Here is a 6,505-nt window from a genome sequence, read left to right on the forward strand (position 1 = left end):
GGAAATGATAACATCTGAGCCTCTACTGACTCAACAGTGAAATTATGGTGGCACTCGAATAGGAGGTCAATCCAGGATCAGAAACTGAAACTGATCTAGCTCAAACAGAACGCTGAAGTGAAAGGAACTCATCAAAACAAAAACATAAAAAGAATGCGGGGGGGAGGGGGAATCACACAGATAATGAGCAAAAATGGAAACCAAATCCCATTTAATCTCTCTGAGGTACATATGAACATGTGCTTGTGAATTGTAAGTGTCAAAAAGAGAGCCTATAAGCAAAGGTTCATCTTCTTAACTGTCATACAGTGTCTTTCATAACTTGATTTTATTGATTTCGAGATACAGCAAAGAACAGGCCTTTCTGATCCATGAGCCACACCACCCAGCATTTACACCTAGCCTAATCAAAGGACAATTACCCTACTAACTGTGCGAGGAAACCCACGGGGTTCACAGAGAGAACGCACAAACTCCTTACAGACGGTGCTGGAACTGAACTCCAAACTCTGGGGTGACCAGAGCTGTAAAAATATTGCACTAACTGCTACGCCACCGTGGCATGCAGGAAGGAGGCAGAAGGTTTGACAAGAGATAAGGCACTTACCTACCACCACCAAGGCGCTGCCCGCTCACATATCATTGTCCAATCCCACCATCACTGAAACAATTGATGGCAGTCACATCTTGTCCACCATTTGATCAAACTGCTGGCTGTGAACAGGCTGGGCCAATCTAAAACCGTGGCGATTCAGGAGACTCTTCCCGCAGCCATACAAATCCAGCAGCAAATGACCCAGTCATAAACGTGTCGCCGCAAACACCAGTAATCCAGTGACAATGACCCGGCGATAATCCAGTACACAGTGATACTTTAGTGGACAGGAATCCGTAATAATTCAGTAGACAATCTAGGACAATTCCAATATGTGTGATAATCCAACACACACTACGCTGCAATAATTCAATGGACAATTTGACCCTCATGCAAAGGTATCCAGTGGATAATCCGGCGGATGAGGCGGAACTGGCGATAACACAGTGTAGAATACCAGAGATAATCCAGTCGATAGTACCTGGTGGTAATCTCGGAGACAGGTGTCCTGTGGTTAATCCCGAGGGCAGCGACCGTGCTTCTAATCAATGGACAGGTACCCTGAGGTCGATTCAGTGGGCAGCCACGCTATGGTCAATCCAGGGAACCGCTACTTTGTGGCTAATCCAGTGGACAGCTACTCCGTAATTCGGCTGACCGGGGGGCAGGTACCAGCGGCTGCTGGCTCCGGGTACCGGGCGATCCGCCAGCCCTGGGCTCCCACACCACCCGCGACAACACAGCCTCACCCGGCGGGCGCGCCCCCTCCGTCCGCCCGCTGCCGCACGCTACCCAGGCGGCAGCGCGAGTTGTGCGCCGTTCCCCCGGTCCCGCTCCTGAATCGTCCCCGGAACACTCACACCGCACGCTTGGTTCCCACCGTGGCCTCTTCTGCCTCGGCGTCCTCCCGTTTGGTATCCGACTCTCTACCCCCCCGCCCCCAGGACACAGGATCTAACATCGGGGGTGCCACTAGACCACTGTGCCAGCAATCAGTCCCACAATCCCACTTACATTCACTTTCACGTACCTACTCATCCCCCGCATTCTTCTGCTACCCAGGGGAGACAGACCATACAAAAGACCAGCACAGACCCCAGCCCTTCAGCGTCATGGTGTTCCAAACTACTTACAGTAGTAATTAAAAGCCTTCTGAACTAGTCCCAAAGCTGCCTACACGTTTCTTTAGAGATTGGTAATAGGCCCTTCTAGCCCAAAGAGCTTGCACTCCCCAATTACACCGATGTGACCAATTGACCTATGAACCCACAGGTCTTTAGAATGTGGGAGAAAACCAGAGCACCTGGTGGAAACCCACGCAGTCACGGAGAGAACATACGGGCTCCTCACAGAGAGCAGTGGGAACTGAAGCCAGCTTGCTGGCACTGTAATAGTGTTATGTTGACCATTTAGCTTTCTAAATGTTCAAATTCCTTGGCACTAAACAATGTTCAAATTCCTTCATTCTCGGCACATTCATATGACTATCTAAGGGCCTCAAAATCATCTGCATGGTACTTGCCTCCACTACCAGCTATTCTAGACATATCCCACTCTCTGTCTAAACAACAACTTGCTCCTCATCTCTCCTTTAAGCTTAATCCCGCTCACTTTAAATGAATGTCCTCCGGTACTAGATATTTCGACTCTGGGAAAAGGATATCAGCTGTCTATCTATGCCCCTCATAATCTTATATAATTTCTTATAACCTTGTAACCAGTTCACCACATCAATTAACCAACCTACATGTCTTTGAATTGTGGGAGAAAATAAGCACTGGGGAAAACACATGCTCACAGGAAGAACTGTGAGACGATGACCCCACACAGGATGGTCAAGATTGAACCCAGGGCACAGGATCTGTGCAGTAACAGAATGAATTGCTGCACAACTGTGCTGGGTAGCAGGGCAGGGCACAATTTTCAAATCCACAGAAGACACCAATTCGGAGGTGCGCTGAACTTGGAGAAGTTCAAGAGAAGCTGGTGGAATGGACAAATGGACCGTAATACTGAGGTAACATGTCCCATTTTAATCAGAAGTATATTCAGAGGCAATAAAACTAAAGAGCAAATAAGATCCAATAATAAATCAGAGGACAATTGTGCAGATTTTGTTGAAATCATTATGGCCTCCATCATGAAGTGATGATGGAACCATCCAGGCCATGCTCGCTTTCCAAAACTGCCATCAGGCAAGGGATACAGGAGCCTACAGACCCACATCTCAAAGTTCAACAACTGCTTCTTCCTTTCTGCCATCAGGTTCTTGAACCAACCAACCTCTAAAACCTTAACATTACCTTATGATTTCCTTATTGTCTTAACTCACACTAATGTCGCTCTGTGCAGTTAAGTTTATTTTGTCATGTAAGTTGAATTGACTTTATTTCTTACATCCGACACATACATGATGAGTAAAGATCTTTAAGTCTCCGTCTAAATGTGCAATGTGCAATTTATAGTAATTTGTAATAAGTATTATGTGCAACAGGATAGTCAATATAACATAGAAATACAGTTGTGTCAGCATGAATTAATCAGTCTGATGGCCTGGTGGAAAAAACTGTCCTGGAGCCTGTTGATCCTGGCTTTTATGCTGCGGTACCGCTTCCCGTACAATTTATGTTAATTTAAGTCTGTTTTAACACATATAGGTATGTGAATGGATAGATGTGTGGATGGTTGGATGGACAGACTGATGGGTGGATGGATGCTTGGAAGAGGATGGATGAATTTATGGATAGATGGATGGATGGATGGACATTTGGATGGATGGATGGATGGTTAGATGGTTGGACGTTTGGATGGAGGGATGGATGGACATATGGATGGATGGGCGGAAGGATGGATGGACGAATGGATGGAAGGACGGCTACATGGATCGATGCTTGGAAGGGGATGGGTGGATAGATGGATGGATGGACAATTGGATGGATGGATAGATGTTTGGATGGATAAATGAATGGATGTTTGGATGGATAGATGGATGGACATTTGGATGGATGGATGAATGAATGGACGGACAGACAGATGGATGGATGGATGTACAGATGGATGGATGGATGAAGATGTATGGACAGATGGATTGACATTTGGATGGATGTATGGACGGATGGGTGGATGGATGGACAGATGGATGGATGGATGAAGATGTATGGACAGATGGATGGATGGATGAAGATGTATGGACAGATGGATGGACATTTGGATGGATGGACGGATGGATGGATGGATGGACTTTTCAATGGATGTATGGATGGATGGATGATGTATGGACAGATGGACAGATGGATGGACATTTGGATGGATGTATGTATGGACAGATGGATGGATGGATGGATGGATATTTGGAGGGATGGATGGATGGATGGACTTTTTGATGGATGGATGTATGGATGGATGGATGATGTATGGACAGATGGATAGATGGATGGACAGATGGATCGATGGATGGACAGATGGATGGATGGATGGATGGATATTTGGAGGGATGGATGGACAGATGAGGATGGATGGATGGACTTTTGGATGGATGTATGGATGGATGGATGGATAGATGGATGGACATTTGGATGGATGGATGGATGAGGATGTATGGATGGATGGACATTTGGATGCATGGATGGACTGATGGATGAATGAAGATGTATGAACAGATGGATGGACATTTGGATGGATGGATGGATGGACAGATATTTGGATGGAAGGATGGACTTTTGGATGGATGGACGGATGGGTGTATGGACGGACGGATGTATGGATGGATGGATAGAGAAGGATGGATGGATGGATGGAGGAGGAGGGATGGATGGACATTTGGATGGATGGATGGATGGATGAGGATGGATGGATGGACATTTGGATGGATGGACAGGTGGATGGATGGATGGAGGAGGATGAACGGATGGATGGACAGATGGATGGATGCACGGATGGATGGATGGATGGACAGATGGATGGATGCACGGATGGATGGAGGAGGATGTATGGACAGGTGGATGGACGGACGGATGAGGATGGATGGATGGACATTTGGATGGATGGACGGATGGTTGGACGGATGGATGGATGGACAGGTGGATGGATGGATGGAGGAGGATGAACGGACAGATGGATGGACGGATGGATGGAGGAGGATGTATGGACAGGTGGATGGACGGACAGATGAGGATGGATGGACATTTGGATGGATGGATGGACAGATGAGGATGGATGGATGGACGGATGACGATGGTTGGACAGATGGATGGATGGATGGATGACATAGTTCCAATTATGTTCTTGATTCACTTCTGTACTGAAGTTCATGGAAATAAATTTTGGCAGCAGAGTTGAAGTGCATTGTTGAAATTGTTTAGTGTGCTTATTCTTCTAGTCACGGATGGAAGTTTTATCTTAAATAAGTAACTAACATCCTATGTTCACTGTACCTGTCAACATGGAGGCTTTGGAGAGGACATATAAGAGGTTCACTGAGATGCTGTCTGGTTTGGAGAGTATTAGCTACATGGTGAGATTGGACAAAGTTGTTATTTTTCTCTCGCCGGAGCTGAGAAAACACCAGATAGACATTGATAAAATTATGACAGGCGTAGATAGGGTAGATAGTCTGGGTGGAGATATCGAATACTAAATAGTATTATTCTTGCTTAGTCCAGTTACAGGGAGAAAGCAGGAGAATGAGGTTGAGAGGAACAATAAATCAGCCATGATGGAATGTGGGAGGAGATTCAATGTGCCAAATGGCCTCATTCTCCTCCTGTGTCTAATGGTCTTATGGTTTTAAGATGAGAGGCAGAAAGTTTCAAGGAGATGTACAGGACAAGCTTTTTTTTACGCAGAGTGGTGGGTGATCTGGAATATGTTGTCGGGGCAGATACCATAGTAATATTTTAGAGGCATTTAGACAGACACATGAACAGACAGGGAATGGGGAGATATGGACCATGTGCAGACAGATGGGATTAGATTAATTTGCCATCGTGGTCAGTACAGACGGAGTGGGCTGAAGGGCCTGTATTGTTCAATGTTCTCAGTTCAATCTGTACGTTCTCACCGATTTACTTCCACATTATAGGAGCTAACTGGTCCTGGAAGTTTCACTCTTCACTGCTCTCTTTAATTCATTGAATCATTATGGTGTAGAAAGAGGCCACTTAGCCCCTCGTGACTGAACTGTCCCTCTTTACCAGAACAACTCCCCACTTCCTCCCATTGGCCCTTGCTGCAATGTTTTCCCTCCATCATATATTTATCTGGATCACTTTGAAGCCGCAATGAAACAATTCTCCGCCATGTCCAGATTCCAGCTGCGGGCTATGTTCAAAACAAAAATGTTTTTATCACCATGCCACTCTTCACTCTTGTCCCCTTTATTTCCACCTGTCGTCTCTAGTCCTCGACTCCTGCACAGAGAGAAGCAGTTCCAGTCTCACTAACCTACCCATGAACTGTGGTCCCTTCTGCCATCAAATCTTGCTGCACCAGTGCCGATTACCTCACAGCATTAATCACTCTGCTCCGGTTAAGGCTAGGCTAGTACTTTGTTAAAGTTCAGGATGGCGTCTCAGCTTTTATACTCCCTACTGATAAAGCCCAGAATAGTGTGTGCCTCATTAAGCAGTCTCTCTGTTTCCCTGCTACGTCCAACGACTTGTGCACACAAACACGCCCTGCTCCTCTGCACCTCAACAGAACAGTGTTTTTTCTCCCTATCACCTCTCCTCATTCTTCTTCCCAAAATTCATCGGCTCGCATAAACATCACCTGCCGTACTTCTGCCCATTCTATCATGCTGAATTGTGGCTTTAAGTCTACATAAATGATATACAAAAAAATCAATGACTCAACACCAAAATTCCTGAAGAACACCAGTGTTCAACTTCCTCCAGGACAAAAAGCCAGCCA

The 6,505-nt window shown here is 46.0% G+C and overlaps 1 protein-coding gene across 6 annotated transcripts in view; it reads right to left on the minus strand.

The window, feature by feature from the left end:
* The window catches only part of dop1a (DOP1 leucine zipper like protein A), a 222,843-nt gene extending 221,456 nt beyond the window's left edge, over positions 1-1,387 (minus strand). For 5 of the 6 annotated variants that reach the window (XM_072265903.1, XM_072265902.1, XM_072265901.1 and 2 more), the window contains exon 1: positions 608-1,387. The gene's annotated coding sequence lies outside the window, so the exon portion shown is untranslated. The remainder of the gene's footprint in view (positions 1-607) is intronic. The other variant, XM_072265897.1, reaches the window with a different exon arrangement.
* Positions 1,388-6,505: the final 5,118 nt, after the last annotated feature.

This window comes from Mobula birostris, chromosome 8, assembly GCF_030028105.1.
Source record: "Mobula birostris isolate sMobBir1 chromosome 8, sMobBir1.hap1, whole genome shotgun sequence".
NCBI classification, from domain to species: Eukaryota; Metazoa; Chordata; class Chondrichthyes; order Myliobatiformes; family Myliobatidae; genus Mobula; species Mobula birostris.